This window comes from Nicotiana attenuata, chromosome 11 (assembly GCF_001879085.1).
Source record: "Nicotiana attenuata strain UT chromosome 11, NIATTr2, whole genome shotgun sequence".
NCBI lineage: Eukaryota > Viridiplantae > Streptophyta > Magnoliopsida > Solanales > Solanaceae > Nicotiana > Nicotiana attenuata.
This window is the reverse complement of record NC_031999.1, coordinates 15,533,945-15,557,407: the sequence shown is the minus strand read 5'-3', so window position 1 is coordinate 15,557,407 and position 23,463 is coordinate 15,533,945. Positions and strand designations below refer to the sequence as shown.

At 41.6% G+C, this 23,463-nt stretch overlaps 1 long non-coding RNA gene across 1 annotated transcript in view; it reads right to left on the bottom strand.

The window, feature by feature from the left end:
* The window catches only part of LOC109234168, a 17,339-nt gene extending 4,408 nt beyond the window's left edge, over positions 1-12,931 (bottom strand). The window contains exon 1 of the long non-coding RNA XR_002069156.1: positions 12,243-12,931. This is a non-coding gene — a long non-coding RNA (uncharacterized LOC109234168). The remainder of the gene's footprint in view (positions 1-12,242) is intronic.

The following is a 23,463-nucleotide window of genomic DNA, read 5'->3' as shown; positions in this document are numbered from 1 at the left end:
TACTACCCCCACCCCCCCCGTACTCCTGAGCAGCGAGTGCATGTTGATCAGGTCCCAGAGATTATATCGGCACTGCGAAGGCTTGAGAGGTTCAAGAAGTACCAGCCTCCTGCATTTAGTGGTCTAGCATCAGAGGATGCTCAGTGATTTCTGGAGAAGTGACATCGTATCCTCCGCACTATGGGTATATCAGGATCGAGTAGGGTTTCTTTCATAGCCTATCAGTGGTGGCGTACTTTTAAGTTGGATAGTTTGGCTGAGGCAGCTTCCCTTACATGGACTCGATTTTCAGATATGTTCTTAAGAGAGTATGTCTCTCAGAGCCTCAGGGACGTATGGCGCGCGGAGTTTGAGCATTTGCGCCAGGGTTCTATGACTGTTTCGGAGTATGCTGTCCATTTCAGTGACTTGGCTAGGCATGCACCGGCCTTGGTTTATACGGTTCGCGAGAGAGTTCGCCGGTTTATTGAGGGGCTTATTCCCAGCATCGGATCTAGCATGGTCCGGGAGTTGGAGATAGATATTTCTTATCAGCAGGTGGTGAGCATTGCTAAGAGAGTAGAGGGCATGCATACTCGGGATAGAGAGGAGAGAGAGGCCAAGAGGTCTCGAGAGTCTGTCCATTATTTTGGTGCCCGTGCCCCAGCTGCAGTTCGTCATGGTAGGGGTTATATGAGTCGCCCCGTTCATTTAGCTCTTCTAGCAGCTCGTGGTATTCCAGCTCCTCCAAGACCTCAGGAGCCTTAATATGCACCTCTGGTATCTAGTGTGCCTCCTGCACGGGGTGCTTTTAGTGGTCAGTCCAGCAGACCTGGCCCAAGCCAGTCACAGCCGCCACGTCCTTCTAGAGCTTGTTTTGAGTGTGGCAACACACGCCATATGGTAAGGGATTGCCCTAGACTTAGGAAGGGTGCACCTCCGCAGACTTCTCAGCCACAGCGTGCTCCGCAGAGTTCACAGGCTATGATTACAGCACCAATTGCTACTCCACCTGCCCAGTCAGCTAGAGGTGGAGGTCGGGGAGGTAGAGGTCACCCTAGAGGGGGAGGCCAGGCCAGATACTATGCCCTTCCTGCCCGTACTGAGGTTGTTGCCTCCGATTCTGTCATCACAGGTATTGTTCCAGTATGTCATAGAGATGCATCGGTTCTATTCGATCCAGGCTCCACTTATTCTTATGTGTCCTCTTATTTTGCCTCGCATTTGGGTGCATCTCGAGATTCTTTGAGTTCCCCTATTTATGTTTCTACTCCTGTGGGAGATTATTTTGTTGTGGACCGCGTTTATCGGTCGTGTTTGATTGCTCTTAGTGGTTTTGAGACCAGAGCCACTTTATTATTACTCAGCATGGTAGAATTTGATGTTATATTGGTCATGGACTGGTTGTCGCCCCATTATGCTATTCTTGATTGTCTTGCCAAAACCGTAACGCTGGCTATGCCAGGTGTACCGTGAGTATAGTGGAGGGGTACCTTAGATCACACTTCCAATAGAGTTATTTCATTTCTTAAAGCTCAGCGAATGGTTGAGAAGGGGTGTGACGCGTATCTAGCTTATGTGAGAGATGTCAGTATTGATACCCCTACAGTTGATTCAGTCCCAGAAGTACTGGATTTCTCTGATGTGTTTCCAGCTGATTTTTCAGGCATGCCGCCCGACAGAGATATTGATTTTGGCATTGATCTGTTGCCGGGCACTCAGCCCATTTCTATTCCTCCTTACCGTATGGCTCTTCCTGAGTTGAAGGAGTTGAAGGAGTAGTTACAGGAATTGCTTGATAAGGGTTTTATTCGGCCCAGTGTATCACCTTGGGGTGCTCCTGTCTTGTTTGTACAGAAGAAGGATGGTTCTATACATATGTGCATTGATTATCGCCAGTTGAACAAAGTTACAGTGAAGAACCGGTGTCATTTGCCTCCTATTGATGACCTGTTTGATCAGTTACAGGGTGCTCGTGTGTTTTCTCACTTGCTTTGTGAAATACCCGTTTGGACTTGAGAAAGCCAAATCGGGCAAAATCACTCAAACTATCGAGAGGTATAGAGTGAGTAATTGAGTGTGATTGCTATATTGTATCCCGATCAACCAAACATGCCCTAAAGCTCTAAATTAGGTAACCAACTGGGTGGAAGTTGCAACCCTAGATCTTTCATAACTTGAAAAACAACCAAAACCAAAAATATTGTCTCTTAGCTCTACAATTACAATCAATAGCTTAAAAGTAGAAGTAGAAACAACAATTGAAAATGTGGAAGTGTAATTTGGGGCACATCATACAGTCACACTAGGTGTATACCTAATCCAAAATCTAACTCCCTGTGGATTCGACCCCCACTTGCATTGGGTTTTTATTATTGCTTCGACCGCCTCACAACTATATTTGTGGTGTGAGTTTGGGCGACATCAATTTTTGGCGCCGTTGATGGGGAGTTAAATGCATTTAGCTATATATCTAGGTTTTTGTGTGATTTGTCTTCTTTTCCTTCCGAGTCACTAACTTTGTTTTTGAATTGATTATAGGTACGAGAATGGCTCTCAACAATGAGCCTATCAGGAATATGCCATTGGGGGAGGAAGTGGACGATGATCAAGGAGATGAGGTTCTTCCTGAACCTCAAGCAAATAGACGAGTCCACCCACCTCAAGATAATGTTCCCGTTCCACCCCCACCTCCTCCAAAAGCGGCGGCACACCGGGTGTTGCCGAACGAGGGTTATGCAAGTGCTATAGTCCTGCCCTGCATTAGGGCGGGCAACTTCCAAATCACCAATGTGATGTTTACACTACTTGAGAAATGGAGATTCTTCACCGAGGCTCCAAGTAAAAATGCTTACAAGCATCTCAAAGGGTTCGTCGATACTTATTGGGGGGCAATCAAACCAATGTCTCCGAGGACGCGCTGCGGTTGAGGCTATTTCCCTTTTCTCTACGGGGAAAGGCATTGGACTAGTTAGAGAGATTGCCCAATCATTCCATACATACATGGGATGAGTTGGCGGAAAAATTCATTGCCAAATTCTTCTCTCCGGGGCATATGGCGACACTTCGGGATGAGATTCTTGCGTTCAAGCAAGAGCCCAATGAGCCATTGCACGAGATTTGGGAAGATGTCCTACCATGGTTAAAGAGTGCCCGAATAATGATATGACTGAGGCCATGATCCAACAAACCTTCTACAGGGAGATCAACACAACAAATCAATATGCAGTAAATCAACTCGCCGGTGGGAACTTCATGAACACGCCTTATGCCGAAGCTTGTGAAATTTTGGATAAGATGGCGGATACCTCATCGGCATGGCAAAGTAGAGCCAATGTTCCTCAAGGTGACCCAAATGTCATTCACCTACACAAGGAACTACATGATCATGGGCAAGCTATTGCCGAGTTGACAACCACAATGAATCAATTGGCCAAAGCTCAGCTTCAACAAGTTCAAGGACCGACTTGGTTAAAGTATAAATAGGGCTTATCACCACTATTCAAACTTTACGCTCTCTGAACTCCCAAGCCCTAAGAAACACTGTGCATCCCAATAATAGTTCACAAATCGCACTCAATTCATCAAGTTAGAGTCTCACCTGCATCATTCACTACTGGTATGTACAATCCATGTTAGATTTTTGTTCATTTTTCTTAATTTTTATTTTTGTTTTCTTTGAATAGTTAGTTATTTTTAGGCCTAAAAATGTCAAATGTGCTTAATATGTGCTTCAAAATCATATGGGTAGCTTCATATATGTTCATTAAGGACTGGGTCGACCACTAGTCTTGTCAATTTGTGCACACCATGTTTAATTTGTGAAAAAATTGCAAGAGCCCTAAGTGTAGTTCCGTCATTATTTGAATTGTGCGGCCGCACACATTTTTGTGCAGTCCGCATAGCAGTAAAATAGGGTGAAGTTAGTGCTTGAAATGTGCGGACCGCACTCAAAATTTTGCGGTCCGTAGAAAAATTGTGCGGCCGCATAAAAATATATACGGCCACACTTTTGAACTTCAGAGAATCAGAAACTCAGGTTTAGACTTGTGCGGCCGCACTCAAAATGGTGCGGTCTGCACTTGAGGATACGCGGATGCACTCACAATTATACGGTTCGCACTTCAGGGTGTGCGACCGCACTTCAGAATTGTGCGGTCCGCACTAGACAGTCTGCGGCCACACCCAGAATTGTGTGGTTCGTACTGTTGCTTTGATGACTATGTTCTGCAATTGTTCTGCAAATGCTTTGATTGTCTTAAACTCATCTGAACTATGTTTCTTGTATTACAGACAATGGTTAGATCACGTGGTAGAGGCGATACATCAAAAGGGAGAGGTGAATCATTCCGAGGCCGAGGCTGAGGCAAGAGTAACCTACCACTTGCCATATAGAAAGCAATAAACAAGAAGACTACGGCAAACAGAGTCCCAAAATCTTCAGGCACCAGTGAATATGCCACGTCTAGGGAAGCTTCAGAGGGAAAGTCTGTGCAAGCACAGCCGGAAGCCCAATCACAACAAACTCAAGGGAGATACCAACTCCATGACGAATCCTCTACCTCAGCAAGTTCTTCGGAGGGTTTAGAGGAAGGCAGCCAGGGTTCAGAGCCCTCCTCTACATACACTCCTCCTGCACCAATTGATATAAATGATGATGATGATGATGATGATGATGATGATGTCCCGGATGATAGGAGAGGAGGTGACACTCGAGTGGGCGGCCTTGAGAGGTCGAGGAAGAAAGAGATGTGGGAAGATAGATTCGTCAGCTTAACAACCTTCAACAAGTTCAGAGAGTGGTGGCCCTAGAGATCGCTTACACTTGAGCGACAGTTCTTAATGAAGGATTTGGACATTCACAATCCAAATGTCCTTAGACAGTTCCGGGAGAGAAAGGGGTGGAAGTGGTTCACCCACAGTGTCATCGATGCAAATGAGCACTTGGTTAAAGAATTTTATGCCAATGTGGCTCACATAAAGAAGGGTACCAAGATAACAAAAGTGCGAAATCTGAAAGTCCGATTTGACGCTGCTCTTTGAACACATATGTGGGATTTGAATAAGTAGAGGCAATGCACTATTTGGAAAAGCTTGCTATGGGTGATGCAGCTCGCCCGTGGCTAGCTAAGATTTTGGCTGCTCGAGGACCACCACCCCCGTGGCTCACAGCAGGGGCCCTCATAGTCCAGGCCACCCTAAATTTTGAAGCTAAAGGGTGGCAAACCTTTGTGTACTGTTATATTGACCCGTGTCTGAATGAGAACAACCTCTCACTTCCCCGAGCAGTTCTGGTGGCTTCTATTATGGCTGGGTACCCGATCAATATGGGTGCCATAATGTCAACCAACACCACATTAGTTGTCTAGAAAGGTGAGAGATCCTACCTTTACCCAAACTTCCTCACAAAGTATTTCAACGATCAAAAGGTGGAGTCGAGGCAATATGATACAAAGGTAAAGGCCAAGAAGTCTTTCTCATGGTACCACCTGCAGGGTGCTGACAGCCCAAAGTTCAAGGGTAAGGCAACTACCTCCGCTGGCCAGTCTGAGGAGCCAACGATAGTAGTTACTGATTCAGCTGCTGAGCCTTCCACAGATACCATGCCTTCCACAGCAGCCGGTTCTTCCACCAGGACAGCAGACATGCCACCACCTTCTTCTTCTAGACCATCAGCTTCATTATTAGTGCCAACCTCATCCACTTATCCACGGACTGCACTGGGAGTCTCCCAGATATTAGCGAGTCTCAACAACTAGATACAAGCAGCTACTTCAAAGGTGCCTAACATATCCAGTGTTGTTGCAGCACAGTCTTCAGCCCCAGCAGCACCAGGTACCTCCGTCAGTGGAGGAAACATTGAAGAAGATTTTGGAAAACCAGAAGACTATCATTGCTATAGTGGTGGCACACGGGAAAGCTATTGACGATTTGGACAAACAGGTTAAGAAGATGCAGAAATCTCAGGCATCAAAGAAGTCAATGGACAGATCGAGCAAATAGGTGGCCAAGCTTGCATCAGTTGGAGATATCCCTCTTGACCTTCTTATGGAGACAGCACCAGCAGCCCCGACAGCACCAGTAGTACCCGAGGCATCACAGGCAGTAGCTGGCCAGTCTGAAGAGCCAGACCTTACTGCCCACACCGCAGAGGAGATGCTCCAGATGCTCAGCAACCCAGTTATCCCTCAGCCAGGCGATGATGAGATACGGTTGGAGGAGACGGAGGGTGCTGAGGATGCCATGCAGACTGAGACCACATAGAGAGTTCTCTTAACTCTCTACCCTTCCCTATTCTTATTTTTGTTAAGCATTGGGGACAATGCTTATTTTTATTCAAGGGGGTGGTTTATTTTGATTGATTTGACATTGACATTGGCCTGTAATAACTCTAATACTATTTTTCTTTTATCTTTATTTTCTCTTTGGTTATGTATATAGTCTTCCCTTCACTTGATGTATATATTCATTTCCCCTCGGTTTGTATATTCATTTGTCTTACTTTCCGTAGTTTACTTCGTAGCTTCTTTAGTTTGTTTTTCTTAGTAGTATAACTTCTTATTTACTTTAGTAGCTTCTTTTTGATTTGTTAGCTTCTTTTCACGTTTGAGTGAACAATAAGCCTTTGGTTTTTTTAATGTCGCGGTTCTTTTCGAAGGTGGATTTTGTGTGAACCGGGTGGCTCTTCCCAACGATGGATGGAATGACAACCTTCTTAAGGGATTGAGTCCGTTTTATTTTGTGTTTAGGCAAAAACAGTAGTAATGAATAAAAGGGTCTCAAGCATGCTTCACTTGGTACCAGCACATTTACCTACGGCCTTATGGTTAAAAACAAGTTGTTGGCAGAAAATAGCTCTAGTTGTGACCTTATGACTCTTGTGTTGACTTAAGCAGTCATCGAGTGGTTCAGTCGAGCCATTTGTGATTCTCAATCTTAACTAGGGTTGTTGTGGTCCCTCGGCTCTGTTCTCTTTAGCAATCCAGCAGCGTGAGAGGTGAGATATTTAGTTGCAAGCCCAAGTACCCATGCTAATAGTCTAGAACTTGCCTCGAATGTTTTTCTAGGCGAAATTCTAAGTGTAGCTTGGCTTGAGAAATGATTGTAGGCTCTTCTTGATCCATTTTGAAATTTGAAATCTTCCATAACCTACCAATATGATATCCCTAGTCAACCCATTTGAGCCTAAGCCCTTTTTTTTTAATAACCACGTTATAGCCTTTATCCGTTTTGTAATGATCCTCTCTTGGCACCCGATCTTTCCTTAGCATTCTTGAGAAACAATTGGCAAAAATATAAGTTTGGGGGAGAGACGAGGAGTTTGAAAGTGATATAAAGGTTCAAAGAAAAGAAAGAAATGAAGAAAAGGGAAGGCAAAGAAAAGAAAGAAAGAACAAAAAGAAAATTGCCAAAAAAAATTGAATAAAGTGAAGAATTGAAGGGATTCAAAGAAAAACAAGAATGAAAAGGCATGGAATAAGTAGAGAAGGAGAAAATGAATATCATGACCAAGAAAGAGTGACATTACGTCCCTCTAGTTCCCCCGGGGAAAAAGAAATTAATTCAAAGAGTCAACAAAGTATGAGCCAAAAAGAGAAAATGGAGTGCTTAAGGAAAGATGAATCTATCCCAACAAGTCCTACATTGATCCAAAAGCCTTCATTACATCCCGAAAAAGCCTTACATGATTTCAAGTTGAGTGAGCTTACATTAGTGGTGATTTACATGAGGGGTAAGCATATGGTACTTAGAGCCGTACTTGTGACATTCTTTTGAGAGAGATGAGCGAACTTTTCACAATCCTTGATTTGAGTGTTATATTCCTAAGTGAGTTATGCTAACAGAGAATAGAAGAGGAGGAGTTTGGGATCCACAATGACCTACATGAAAGAGCGAGCTTCCTTGATGAATAAGTCTACTCTTGATGCTTTAGTGTCACATTAGAACTATTATACTCAAAGAGTCAAATCATTGCATTGTTTGATAATTCATACGTGTTGTGGGTAATTGTTGGTCCTAATTGATGTGTGATTGATTCACCTTAGGCCTGCTGAAATAGCCCTTTTCTAGTGGAGGTGGGAATTGCCTTAATTGCTTGAGGACAAGCAAAAGATTAAGTTTGGGGGAGTTGATAAGTAGAGACGTTGACTACTTATTTGCTCTCTTTTACTTGCGTTTTAGCTCAAACACGCTTAAAGGTATTCCCGAGAACTAATGAAATGTGCTTTCTTGCATGAATATTGGGAAACGAGCCAAAGAAGTGAAAATCAACTCAAAAAGGAGCAAAAATTAGACAAGGACCAAAACAAGGCAAAAAGGGTCACAGTGCGGACTGTACAATTTTCTGTGCGGCCGCAAACTCTAAGGAGCACTGATGGAATTTCCTCACAAAGTGCGGACCGCGCACTTATTGTGCGGCCACAGAAAACAAGCTTCAGAGAACTTGCATGTTGGGAGATTGAAGATGTGCCGACCGTACTATTATTGTGTGGCCGTAGGATGCCAAGTGCGGCCACACTCATAAATTGTGCGGTCCGCAGAAGAGGAGAATCAAAGAGCCATGTTTTTGGGAAGATTGAAGATGTGCGGACCGCACTATTATTGTGCGGCCGCATGAGGCCAAAGTGCGGCCGCACTCATAAATGTGCGGTCCGCATAATGAAGGCCAGCTCCAGTCCAAGTTCAAGTGTGCGGCCGCACTTAAAAACGTGCGGTCCGCACAATTAAATGAAGTGCGGTCGCATCCTAGTTTTATGAGACCGCAGAAAGCCCAATTGACAAGTCAATATCAACATGCGGACCGCACAGAGAATTGTGCAGCCGCACAACCTCCGCATGGGCAATTTCGTCATATATTTATAGCTTAGTATAAATAGAACTTTTTGTCATTTTTAGGTCAAGTTTTGTAAGTTGGGTGCACCTGAGCCGTTTTTATTTACTGTATTGGGTAAAATTGTACTAGATTAGCTTTTAAACATTAGATTTTCTTACCTTAATCAAGTATTATGAATTCTATCTTAGTTTCTTCTTTAATTTCTTCATTTTCCATGAGTAGCTAAACCCTTAGCTAGGGTTGTGACCCAACCCTAGTATGGGTACTTAATGGGCAATTGATTTAGGGCTTAATTATGATTGGGTTTATGATATTTAGCCTAGTTCTTGCTTGAATTCGAGAATTGATGGTTGCAAACATTGATTCATGCCTATTTGACTTAGTCTCTACTTGAGAAAGAGAAACTAAGTCTAGGAAAACTTGGCTAACTAGGAATTGGGGTGAACTCAAGAAATTGATAGCCCAAATTAAAGGGTCGAACCTAGAGATAGTAAGACCCGACTAGAGCATCTATCACTTGCTTTGTGAAATACCTGTTTGGACTTGAGAAAGCCAAATCAGGCAAAATCACTCAAACTACCGAGAGGTATAGAGTGAGTAATTGAGTGTGATTGCTTTATTGTATCCCGATCAACCAAACATGCCCCAAAGCTCTAAATCCGTTAGGTACCAACTAGGCAGAAGGCGCAACCCTAGATCTGTCATAACTTGAAAAACAACCAAAACCAAAAATATTGTCTCGTAGCCCTACAATTACAATCAATAGCTTAAAAGTAGAAGTAGAAACAACAATTGAAAATTTGGAAGTATAATTTGGGGCACATCATACAGTCACACTAGGTGTATACCTAATCCAAAATCTAACTCCCTGTGGATTCGACCCTGACCTGCTTGGCTTTTTATTATTGCTTCGACCGCCTCACAACCTATATTTTTGGTGTGAGTTTGGGCGACATCAGTGGCACGGAAGAATTATAGAAGTATTCCTCATGGAATGATCGTGTATGAGAGATGTATTGGACATTCGGGCGGCGGAGTTGGGATCAGATATGGTGATTCGTGTGTTCTATGGATTTGGAGACTGGGAGTTCTTAGGAGCAGATTGTTTCATGGTTGTGGATTGTGAAAATGTGGCCAAGGTTAGTCAGAGGATAGTATGTGTTATGATTCAGTCATTGCGGATTTTTGGAGGGTTAGTTATCTATTTGTGGGTGTCTAGAGCTTATTTGGGGGTCCATTTGTAGGCCTAATTAGGATGTGTATTCTACACCGAGCCGGATTGGTTGGCTCCATACTGTTATTGTTGAGAGATGTACCATTCAGTTGTTGTTGAGCTTATTAGTGTTCTGAAATGATCTGTGAGTTACTCTTCTATGCTACGAGTTGTTGTGATTCGTTGGTTATATGCACATATGGTGCGGTTCTGTTGGGGTCTTATAGCGGAATTCGAGCAAGAAGAGTATTAGGTACTACTTGGTTGTTGGTGTATTGGTTATGCTCTTTCGGGTGTTGCGTGGCATTGTGTCATTTTCTTCTCCGTGGTTATGGTAATGCACTTTGGGTGCGTGATGTCGAATTTCACATGGTTATTGATTTTGAGCAAGGTGGCTCGAGGTATATAACATGGACCAGCGTTTGGATGGGTCACACAATGTGGCGGAGTTATATTGAGGTATGATCCTTTGTGTTAGATTCGCGTGTTTTGGTTCTGCGGTGTGTGATGGATTCTTAGCATTGCGTTCTGGTGGTGCCCGTTAAGCTTGCAGGACGTTTCTCTTGTTTGAGTCATTTTCCATGTTTTAGTATATTTGGAATGATGCTTATTGGTGCACGGATTGCACGGGTTGTGGCTTTAGATCGTATTGATGTGTCATGTCACTAGAGGGGTCATGTTGGATGAAAAGAGGCCATTGGACCCAGAATAGATACTATCGAAATTGATTACAGCATGGTTGGAAGGATAATATCAAAAGTCGGCTTAGAAATTCGCTATAGTTCTTGTCGAATGAGAGGGAGCTCCATGACCTGTTGACCTGGTGAATGGTGATAAGAGTCTGCAGATCTCTCTGTATCTATAACGTGAATATATATATATATATATATATATATATATATATATATATATATATATATATATATATATATATATACACATATGAGGCTTATGAGTCCTAACTAAACTATAGCACTTGGACACCAAGTAATGAACTATCCTAAATACAACAGGCTACATATAGTTTCAGGTATAGTAGGATTCTACTCTTTACACACCCCCTCAAGTTGAGCAGGGTTGGCAAGCACGGTCAACTTGTCCCTTAAACTCTGGAAGCGCAACTTAGACAGCCCTTTGGTGAGAACATCTGCAATTTGATCATTTGAGCCAACATAGCGAACTGAGAGTGCTTTGTTCTTCACTTTATCTCTAACAAAATGAAAATCGATCTCCATGTGCTTGGTTCGAGAATGAAAAACTGGATTAACAGTTAAATACGTTGCACTAAGATTATCATACCATAACACAGGATTAGACGAAGAGAAACAACCAATTTCCCGAAGTAGAAACTCCAACCATGTGAGTTCGGAGGCTACATTGGCAAGTGCGCGATACTCTGCCTCAGCGCTCGAACGAGATACTGCACGTTGCTTCTTTGATGCCCAACAGATCAAATGAGTTCCAAGAAAAATAGCACAACCACTGGTGGACTTACGATCGTCAATAGAACCACCCCAATCCGCATCACAATAGCCATGTAAGAGAGTGGATGGTTGACGAGCAAAATGCAGGCCATGCGATGAAGTACCCTTAAAATAATGTAAAATTCGTTACAATCCAATGAGAATCCAGTGGGTTGTGCATGAACTGGGACACTTTATTCACGGCAAAAGCGATATCCTGGCGCGTGAAAGTGAGATATTGCAATGCACCAACTGTACTTCTTAGCATACCCAGGCCCAATCTTGTTCTCAACTCTAATATATAGCTCAGTGATTTGCCAACCAAATTGTGCTCAAGGCTCTTAGTTGTTAACAAGTAAGACTATAAATTTTTTATTTAATGCCAGCTCCCAGCAAACTTCAATACAAGGCTCAATAAGAATTCATGGCTTACTGCTTATAGAGGAATGAGATGCAAAATCCTATAAGAATTAAATCAAACCTTAACAACACAAACAAACAAGACGTAAGCCAAAACAAGAGGATTTCTACGGCAAACATTGAGTATTCTTCATTCTTGCATTTTTTAGGATTCAGAATTCAAAATTAAGCACCTACATTCTTAGAACAAAGTTAACACGACTCAAAAGTATTCCACCATATAAAGCAACGTGATAGTAACTCAAGGATTCCGAAACAGAGCAACCAAACGATTGATAATAGCATGACACTAATTTATTCATGAACGAAAAAAATTTAAAAGCAGAGGATGGACCTTTGATGAGCAGAGCTTTCCCTTTTTATTAAGGAACCGGCTGATTTACATAGACGCGAACAAAGACCCGAAGCGGAAACTCGAACAGGAACAAAGAAATGGGACTTCACCGTCGACCTCGACTCTTGGCGCTGCTGTTTTGTTCGGTAAAAAAAAAAAAAAAAAAAAGCTATTCTGGATCTGATTTTCGTGGCTGGTTTTGCCAGTGGTTTAAGGGTGGTTTGAGGTCAATTTTGGAGGAAGAAAAGAAGCAGCAGCTGCGTTTTTATCGAATGAAGCAGCTGCGTTTTTTACTACATTTTGGACTGTTTTATGTCTGAAAGTGACCAGCTTTTCATGGGGTTGAAAGACTGGTTTTGAGGGTGGAAGATGAAGCCTTCATGGCTGAATTTTTCTGGGGTTTAAGTAGTATTTATTGGCTTTATTTTCATGTGTTTCATGGAGGTTTGTGAGTTGATTTTGGGGTTTGTTTCGGTAGCGTTTTTGAGTGAAAAAATGAGGCTGTTTTGATAGCTTTTTGGGATGAAGATGAAGGTGTGAAGCTGCTAGTTTGGTGGTGGAGACGCTGACGCTTTGAGGTGGTCTTTGGATGGGATTTTTGAGCTAATTGTCATGGTTGTCTCTGTTGAAGGAGGAGGAGCATACTAGCCCTCTGTTTTCTGATGCCTCTCGTTCTCTCTCCCTTTAATTGTGTTGAGTCTTTAATTTATAATATAGCTTAGGGAATGTATTGGTGGGAGAGATAAGGATTGGGGAATGTGATTGTCTAAGGTAGGGTTATTTTTAGGAAATTGCTAGGAAGTGCATGTGAATTAGTTATCAAATGATAAGAGAGAATCTTTTGCCATGTGACAATTTTCCATTGGCTCTTTTTTTTCTTTTCTTGATAATTACTAAAAAAAAAAATTACTCCTACTAAAGAAATAAATAAAAGCAAAGTAAAATTACTACACTCAATATTTATTTCTCAAAACCTCACTTAAAATAAAATTATATCCTTTTTTTTTGTTGAAACTTTTCTTTCTTTGTAAAATGAAAATTAAACTAATACTCTAAAAATATGTAACTCTTTTTTTGTAATTATCAATTTATCTAAAATAAACCTATAAAAAGGTGAAACAAAACTAAAATATTAAAATTAAACTTAGAATCTATTTAAATACTAAAAATGAGTGGAAAAACCAAACACGGTCAAAAATTAGGTGCTCGCAATAGGAGTCCAGAACCTAAATGTTGTGGTTTTGGACTCAAAATACGTTTCTACTGCTAAAAAAAAAGTTACTTTACAATATATAACGCGGTATTACACCGCGCTATACTTTAACGGTGTTTCAGCCGTTAAAGTATAGCGTGGTGTAATACTGCGCTTTATATAGTGTTGTGTAATACTGCGCTATACATGTTTGTGGGCCCACCAATTAGTCTCCTGCGGTTAACTGACATAACACTAATTCAAATATATTTAGCGCGGTGTAATACCGCGCTATACCTTTTTGTGCGCCCACCAATAAGTCTCCTACGGTTTACTGACATAACAATCATTCAAATTGATATAGCGCGGTGTAATACCGCGCTGTACATCAAAAAATTCAGCCCCCGAGCTAGGCCTTGCCTTAATTAAAGGCGTTAGGATTTTATGAAAATCAATTCAAAAAAAATTCTAACTTCCGTTCAAACTTTTCTTTTTGTTATCAAGCACTTTTTATAATGTCCGAAGAGCCAAAAATAAGAGTTTCATTACATTGGGGGTGAGGTTGTAGTGGAGAATAACTCTGTGAGGTATAGTTTATCTCCACAGTGTCATGTTAAATTGCCGCTTACAATGGAGTACGATAAATTGGTATCGTTGTTACGTAAAAAAATAAGTGTGAGGAAACGTTCGGTGAACCTTAAAGTAACCGGTAGATATCCGTATTCTGTGACTCCGCATGGATTTGCTTGTTATTCTGAGTTTAACATCGAAGATGATGAAACTCTTAGAGATGTTTTGCGGATTTCGGATGAATACATGGAATTTATTGTGATAAAATTGTTGGAAATGTACGTCAAGGTTGAAGACGTTCCCAATAATGAGGTTGCGCATAGTAGGGATAACCTCCAGTTTGTCGGGTGGTTATTTTGGAGCAGTTTTTGCCGGATAGATTCCGTATGAAAGAGTTTGCCTCGATTTAAACTTATCACCACCGGCGAATGAGCAATGAGGAAATAATTTCTCTCCTGCTTTACATAATCCACAAGATGACTGGTAAATTTCAATTTTTCCTTTCTGTTACGATGTTTATTTTTTGTTGAATTGAATTTGTATTAACACTCATATTTTCCACAGGGGGTACCGTCCGGATATGAATTTTACAAGTTATGACCCCACGCCAAGTTGGAATATGCGTAGTTCTGGCATGTTGGATTACAGTGGTCCATCCGGGAGTCATCATCAACAAGAAAATGTCCATCATGGATGTCAACACAGTACGACTTGTATGTGAAGTGATATAGCTATATGTAAAGTATTTATCAATTTGAGTAGCTTATCATTTTGTTCTTTTTGTGCAGTGAAAACGAGCAACTTGATGGTCCTGACCTCACACAGTTGCCCGTAGACGACGTATTTACTCATGATTTGGCAAATGCGCAGAATTAGGAAGATAATAGTGATTATGACAACAATGCCGATGAGTCTGGAGATGACACACCCTTCCCTGACGAGGGTGATGATGAGGAGGAAGTGAATGTTAACCTGAGCTGACGAGGGAGCATGCTCCTCCACCTCCCGTTAGACCAAGAGTGTACGAGTCCCACGTGTCGTTTCATGAGCGGAATATTCCCTACCTTGATAATTTTCCAAGTATGTCGGATGTGGATTCCCTCACAAGGGATCTTGACGAATTTCGGTCAGGAATGTGGGATGAGTCTTGACCAACGATGCTGGCAAAGGGTATATATTTTCCCGATAAAGCTCGCCTAATTAGGGCTGTAAAAATCTACAGCATAAGAGAGTGCCGTGAGATGACGGTAAGGGAGTCAACTCCGGAGGTATACAAGGTTGTATGCCGTAGAGACTTTATGGGTTGTAACTGGATGTTGCGTGCGAGCAAGAAGAAATCAGGGTTGTGGAAAGTGGGTAAATATATTAGCACCCACAGATGTGAAATGGACACATTCAATGAGAATCACTTCAACTTGGATGTAGACTTGATTTCTCTTGTCTTGATTCCATACTTGGAAGTATCCATTAAGTACAAGATCAAAGAGTGTATTACAGCCATCCACCAGGAATATGGGTACTATAACCAAAAGAAAGGCATATCTCGGGCGCAAACGTGCATTTAAAATTATTTATGGTGACTGGGATAAATCATTTTCATCTCTACCCAGGTACATGGTCGCACTGAAACACTTTAACCCCGGGACTGTTGTTGAATGGAGGCATGAGCGGAGTCCGGGAATACCAGAATATATATTCAGATACGTGTTCTGGGCATTTAAACCAGCAATTGATGATTTTGTGCATTGTCGTCCGGTAATTTCCATAGATGGTACTCATGTCTATGGAAAGTATGATATTAAGTTGTTGATCGCCATTGCAGTAGTTGCCAATGGACAAATATTTCCACTAGCTTTTGCCATTTGTGCCAATGAAAGCGGAGACGTGGACGCTATTTTTGAACCACTTGAAGCAGCACGTTGTCAAACAGCTTTCAGGTATTTGTCTAATATCTAATCGGCATGGTGGTATTTTATGTTCTGTACGGCATTTGCCTGAATGGCAGGAACCCTATGCATACCACTGTTACTGTGTGAGGCACCTGAAGGCCAATTTCCAGAAGAAATATCCCACAAGGACTTGCATGATTTAATGTGGATAGCTGCAACTGAGCACCAACAGTGCAAATTCAGGAGGCGCATGGAAGCGATCCGGCAGTTAGACGAAAGAGCCTATAATTGGCTGATGGGACATGAGCTTCACAAGTGGACATTACATGCTGATGGTGGCAAACGATGGGGAGCCCTAACTACAAATGTGTCGGAGTCATTCAATGGCTTATTAAAGTCTGCACGTGGATTGATCACTGCGATGGTCCGGATGACATTCAAACAGATGGCGGAGAGGTTTGTTGAAAGGCACATTGCTTCATCGGAATTGATGGACAGGGGTGTTGCATTTATGCCAATACCGAATGAGAAGATTTGAGAAATACAGGAGGCGAGCACATTGGCATTCATATTTACAATATGATCACGACCGGGGTGTTTTTGAAGTTCGCACCGCTATCCGCGGACACCGGGGGAATAATCTACAAATCGTGAATGAAGCCAGCAGGTTGTGTTCATATGGGAAATGGACCATCTACCACATGCCGTGCGCACATGCCATGAAGTACTTTTAACAAGTTGGTTTAGGGGCAACCAACTATGTTGATAGGCAATACAGTGTTGTTGCATACGTAAACACATATAGTGGGCAATTGCAGCCATTGGGTGATGAGCATTATTGGCCGTCAGAACCATTTAAAATGCTGTGTAACAAGGACTATTTGCACAAGCTGCAAGTGCAAAAGAGAACGCGTATACGGAACCAAATGGATGTTGGTGATACCGTTTATGCGCGTAAATGTGGCATATGCTCGCAAACAGGACACGACCGTCGTAAATGTCCTTCAGCTGATTTGGGTGGCGGTGGTAATCCAGCTCCTGATGCAAGTTCGTCTAATGTACCCAACTATCAAGGATACACCTAGTGTTTTGTTTTTGTAATATTTTTTGTAATAAGTGTCTGTACTTGTTTATGTTGCAAGATTTATCAAATAAAATTATATTCCACAGCCTTGTTACATCTTATTATCTAACATGACCTTTTCAATTGGGATGATGATATGATAGTTCCAACATTCAACTTATTGGTGTTAGTAAAGAAGACCAATATGAAAATTGAAATTTCATAATATAATACTTCAAGAGAAAAAAACACAACAACCATAACTAAAGCAACATACATGAAAATAAAAGATAATAAAAGGATAAATCAAGACAAACACATCCTAGTACCAAGTAGAAAATGGATTAGTACAAACAGGATATTTGTCTCCCTTCGTGGTTAAATACTATGTTTTGTGTGAATATATATAGCGTAGTTGAATACTACGTTTTGTGGGTTGTCTTGTCGGTCTGAAAAGCTGACCGACTGCGGAAAAGCTGTTTCGTTTCAGAAAAAGTTAATATGTATAGCGCGGTTGAATACTGCATTTTGTGTGTTGTCTTGTCGGTCTGAAAAGCTGACCGTCTGCGGAAAAGCTGTTTCGTTTCAGAAAAAGTTAATATGTATAGCGCGGTTGAATACTGCAATTTGTGTGTTGTCTTGTCGGTCTGAAAAGCTGACCGTCTGCGAAAAAGTTGTTTCGTTTTAGAAAAAGTTAATATGTATAGCGCGGTTGAATACTGCGTTTTGTGTGTTGTCTTGTCGGTTTGAAAAGCTGACCGTCTACGGAAAAGTTGTTTCGTTTCAAAAAGAGTTAATATGTATAGCGCGGATGAATATTGTATTTTGTGTGTTGTCTTGTCGATTTGAAAAGCTGACTTTCTGCGGAAAAGCTATTTCGTTTAAGAAAAAGTTAATATGTATAGCGCGGTTGAATACTGCATTTTGTGTGTTGCCTTGCCTATAAATAACGGCCGCATTCTAGTTATTTTCTGCGCTTAACAATACCCAATAGCAAATATTTCCATAAAAGCAAGATTCTTTTTACGCTTTATCAAATGTCTGAACCCCTTTATGTACCAAGGTGCGAGTGCGACAAAAAATGCATGATGCAAGACTGTTGGGATGATGGTGAAGCTGGACGCCGCTACTGGGTATGTATGAACAAGTTTTATAGGGTTCCCGACAAACCTGTTTGCAATTTTGAGGTATGGATTGATGAACCCTGTCAGCAGGAATACTACAAAGAAAAGTTGCAGTATCTTCATTATTTGACCTTGAAACAGTGGGAAAGAGAGCGACAATACAAATGAGAAGTTACGGAGTTGAAGGAGAAACTCAAAGAGGTGGAAGAAGAAAAACATAAGCTGGTAGAAAAATTTAAGTGGTTGGAGCAGATAATACTAGGCGATGGTGACTAAACAATGACATGTATGTGTTGAGCGTAGTAGTGTATCTTTATGTTTCCCGTGTCATGTGTTTTCATTAGTTGTACTGAATTTAAGTTATGTTAAGTTTCTATGTTTGCATTTGTGTTGTACTGTTAAAATAAAGAAGAAACGGGGTAATAAAAACATAACGCGCATATTATGTAACCATAAAAAATTGTTGTTATTATTTACATAAAATACAAAAAAAAAAATCAATGTGTCCCACAGCCTTTGTGCTTCAATGCAGCCGTTGGCCTGAGGCATATCCCCTCCCGCCTGGATACACTATCAGGATCATCCTCATCACGTCGCCTCTTTATATGAGAATGCGTTGCAGCATGATCGTCAGTAGGGCTGGCAAGATCGGTAGAAGGGGTCGTCTGTCCATCAGCAATCTACAAAACAATAAGTAAGCTCAGTATATGAAAATGTATATTAGTAATGTACGTGTTAAGTCAAAAATATTTTCTTACCATGGTCTCGTCGGGCTCCTGAATATAAGCATCCGTGGTGTCCTCAGCATCGCATAAAGAGGCCTCCGTGACGGGCTGGGATGAAGCCTTAATAAAAAAATTAAAAATTAATTTATGGCGAATCAATGAGAAAAAAAACAAATTCAAATTTAATAGTAATACAAACATACTTGCGCCTGTGATAGATCCACAGCACACGACAACGATGAACTAAAATTCAACCTGCACCCACCATCCACCTCTCGAGTCGGCGGATCCTCAGCTGCAGTCGATGGGCCTCGAAAGAACTGCTCCCAATCATGTCCGGTGAAGCTCGTGCCCGTAATCAACAATGGATGTGACGGGGTCACCTGCGATGCTGGCAGCTCCAACTGAAGGTTGTACAATGGCATGCTGCTGGGATGCTCGTCTGGCTGAGGAATGTCACCCGCCAGATCAGCTCCAACCTCCTCATCAGGTGCCTCAACAGGTGCCTCAACGCCCCCTTCCTGGGGACCACCTCCTCGACGTCCCCCACGACCCCGTGGGGCACCCCTGCCTCGTGGAACAGCCCTGCCTTGGTGGGCAGCCCTGGCTCGTGCCAGTCCCCTCGGGCGTGCGACAGGCCTACCCCGATGGTGGTGCTCTAGCGCCACATAATCAGGGTTGTGATCTAACCTCTCGCCCTGTCTGGCTCGCTGCAGTGTCCGGAGAGCCAGCTCTATCACCTGCCGGCCATACTCAGCGACCGTAGGATCGCCGGCATGCTGCTGCATCTGCAGTCCCAACTGGTAGAATAAATGATGACCAATAGCCTACACAACATTTAAAATATTAATTACAGAACGCTATATCACAGTTATAAGTAAGAATACCAAACAACATACCAGTGCCTCGTGCCTCCCGGTGTATGGTCTGTACCGACCGCCAGCTTGATGAACGGGGTTCCCGATAAAAAGTCGGATAACGCTGCGGTATCGGGACGTATAGAGATGAATAGTCATCGTCTGGATCTGTGAAGGTGGGGGCGGAATCAGATCAGCTCGCTGGTCCCAAGTATGGACCTGCGCCTCTAGCTATGCTACAAATGCGTCGTCCGCCCTCGAACGATCATCCCGCTATATAATGTGTAGCCTCCCATGTAGGCCCCCTCGGTATAGTCAGCGGACGGCCAAACTGGCGAAGTACCCACTCTGTGGCATGATGCTCCACAATATCGAGGCACATCAGCGGGACGGAAGTGCTCCAAATCAGTAGGTCGACCGAGCAATAATCAGGTAGGCCACCTATCAAGTCGTCGCTGTATGGCGTCCAGATGAACTATCAAATAAGGACATAAAAGTGAGTATGCGCAACACAAGTGAATATATACCAAGTAAGTTTAGGTACACATTTACCTGTGCGCCCTCCAGCATATCCAACACATCCCTGACAAGGCGGAGATTATGATGAGCATCAATGGCTCGGTAATTTCCACGCCGGAGAACCCACCTCCTAGCTAGAGGGAGAAACAGAGGTGCTACATCCGAAGGTAATGGTGGTAGAGGTGGCTGCAACTGCAGGAACCGCTCCCGGGCCCAAACCTAACATACAAGGTTGACGTAAAGTTTAAGATAAATTTTGACTAGCAGCTGAAGATGATGTAAAAATCGCAAACTCACTAGATTTTCGAAAGTGTTCGGGAACAAGACCCCCCCCCCCCCAAAAAAAGAAGGAGCAACACCAACCTCGTGTACCGGTGAATATGTAGATCATTTGTCTCGTTGGTGATGTCGGGGTGCAATATCTCCAAATGTTGTCTAATAGCTGTCAAACCCATGCGACTGGCCCCTGAATGTGCAGTCTCATCCTGTGGCCTGAAACCAGTGAGCTGCTGCAGCAAGTCCAAATACTGGGCACGCGACATATATCTCATACCCTAAGGCAGTGCAACGGCCAGTCCATCAGCAGGCAGCCTATATAAAACCTCAACATCCTGCAGCGTGATGGTAGCCTCGCCAATGGACAGGTGGAAAGTGTGTGTCTCCGGTCGCCACCGCTCTATCAAGGCCGTGATCAGAGACCAGTCGAGCTGCAGCCGCCCAATCTCAAAAATCCTATAGAAGCCGGTATCCCTCAGGCGCTGGACTACACGGGGATGGAAAGCTCTGTCCCTCATAAAGTCCCACAAGTCGTCCACTCTCCTGGCGCGGAGAATCTGGTCCAGTAGCTTTTCCTCCCATACGTAGGCGGACCTATGATCGCCCTGTAACACTAATAGCTCATCGGAGAAAGGTCCAGGATGCATAGGCGGCACGTCCATGTCGTCTACTGTAAATTAAACAATATTAATTGTGTATTTAGTTTTGTAAATTAAATAATTAGTTTTTAATTTGACAGAGTATATATCTATGGGTTCCAGGCTCGATATTTGAGGCCCAGTAGCACCAAGCTATCCTGAATTCTTATGTGTGTCAATTTCAATTTTTTCATAATTTTGTGTGTTTGATTTATAAATTAAATAATTAATTTTTAATTGGACAGAGTATATATCTATGGGTTCCAGGCTCGATATTTGAGGCCCAGTAGCACCAAGCTATCCTGAATACTTATGTGTGTTAATTTCAATTTTTTTCATAATTTTGTGTGTTTAATTTATAAATTAAATAATTAATTTTTAATTGGACAGAGTATATATCTATGGGTTCAAGGCTCGATATTTTAGCCCCAGCAGCACCAAGCTTTCCTGAATTCTTATGTCTGTCAATTTCAATATTTTTATAATTTTGTGTGTTTGTTTTGTAAATTAAATAATTAATTTTTAATTGGACAGCGTATATATCTATGGGTTCCAGGCTCGATATTTGAGGCTCAGAAGCACCAAGCTATCCTGAATTCTTATGTATGTCAATTTTAATATTTTCATAATTTTGTGTGTTTGTTTTGTAAATTAAATAATTAATTTTTAATTGGACAACGTATATATCTATGGGTTCCAGGCTCGATATTTGAGGCCCAGTAGCACCAACTATCCTGAATTCTTATGTGTGTCAATTTTAATATTATCATAATTTTGTGTTTTTTGTTTTATAAATCAAATAATTAATTTTTGTAAATTGTAATTGGACAGAGTTTGTGTTTGATTTATCAATATAGTAGATACTTAAACTACAAGGATTCTACGCTAAAAGGCTCTACATTTTACTACGCTAAAAGGGCACTAGTCTTTAAGCAAATAAATAATCTAAACTAAATAAAAATAATAAATATATTTTAATAACATAACATTCACAAAATTACATATAAAACAGTAAAAGAAATTTATGAACATTTTTATTTACAAAAAAGATGATTTCTCAACTTTTAAATATTTTTTTAAAACACTAATATCTTAATCCGGAAAAAAAATAACATACTAGTTTAATCGCAAACAAAATACAAAACAACATGGAAACACATTCAAGACAACTAATATGCATTATTATACGAGTTTCGACATAAACTAAATCCGAATACATCGATTTATGTTTTTAGAAAAGTCGATAAATTGAAAATTTGAGCCCGAAACGAGGAAACCACAACAATAGAAGGCTTGGGTCGGATGTGGACCTACAATCTTATCTTTTTGTGCGACGGGTGGGGTCCACTCGGATTTTTTTTGGAGAAAAGAAATAGAGGGGGGGGGGGGGGGTCTGTTTTCTTTGTTTTAAAAATGGGGGGAAGCTTTGTTTCTGTCGTGGGAAGAAGAAGAGCTTTTTAATGAAGAGGTATAGCGCGGTATTACACAGCACTATATATAACGCAGTATTACACCGCGCTATATTTTAACGGTTGAAACACCGTTAAAGTATAGCGCGGTGTAATACCGCGTTATATATAGAAAAGTAACTTCTTTTTTTTAGCAGTAGAAACGTATTTCAGTCCAAAAACCCAACATTTAGGTTTCGGACTCCTCGCAATAGATAGGTAAATGTTCCATAATGAGCTTCGCCGTTAGAAATTACATTACGATCGCCCTATCATGCACCATCTACCTACGCAAACTGTATATGCAATCACATCAAACACATCATGGTTCTTGATCTGTTTTCCGCAAAAGCTGGAAAATTCTTATTCTTGATCGAGCTTTTGTAGATTGGTATTACCTGATAGGGCCGATAGTAATACAATATATTGACATGATAATATCTTGAAATTTCATGGCAGCTTCGCTGGAGCATTCAAGCAATGAGAGGATGTGACTGGGATCTTCAATAATTTCTAAGATAAGACATGGATTTGTAAAAAACTTATCCATACCTAATATTTATACCAAGCCAATATACTCACATGGTTAAGTAATAATGAGGTAAAAATGCCGATTAATTAACCATAATTACATGATAGAAGATTATGTAAAAGACACATATCATACATCATTGATTTGGCATAAACACCAAGTGTGAGTAAACATATATCCCAAATTTGTTGTCACTTGGAAGAAACTTCAACTCAACTTGAATGATATACCCTTGGAATTCTGCTGAGGGTAGTACACAGTTTTATGTCAAGAAGCATCTTTTATTTGGAAGCTCATATAAAATAAAACCATTTTTCACCTAGGGAATTGGACAAGGTATCATGCAATGAAGGATGTAAAACACATTTTGATGCAAGAACATGAAATA